This window comes from Myotis brandtii, unplaced genomic scaffold (genome assembly GCF_000412655.1).
Source record: "Myotis brandtii unplaced genomic scaffold, ASM41265v1 scaffold441, whole genome shotgun sequence".
Classification (NCBI taxonomy): Eukaryota; Metazoa; Chordata; class Mammalia; order Chiroptera; family Vespertilionidae; genus Myotis; species Myotis brandtii.
In genome coordinates this window covers 270,020-270,328 of record NW_005366873.1, presented here as the reverse complement: position 1 = coordinate 270,328, position 309 = coordinate 270,020, and positions in this window count along the sequence as shown.

Here is a 309-nt window from a genome sequence, read left to right as displayed (position 1 = left end):
GCTTTGAAATGAGCCCAGAGCTCTCTCCGGAGCCGCCGCCTGCCCCGCTGCCCTCCTCCGCTCCCGCCTGGGAGGACTTTCCGGAGCCCGGCTGAGCCCCCACCCCCCACCCTACCCGTGTCTGGGCGCCAGGAGGGGGCGCGGGGGTGCGTGTGCGTGTATTCCGGGGAGCCTCCCGCACCCACAGAGGAGGGGCTGGAGAGGTCGGACGCGGCTCCCAAAGTCCAAGGGGATGTCTGTGGCTGAACGCAAGCCAATAAAGAAAGAACGTTACTTTCCCAGCGCGGAGCCGGCCTGGAGTCGCAGCTC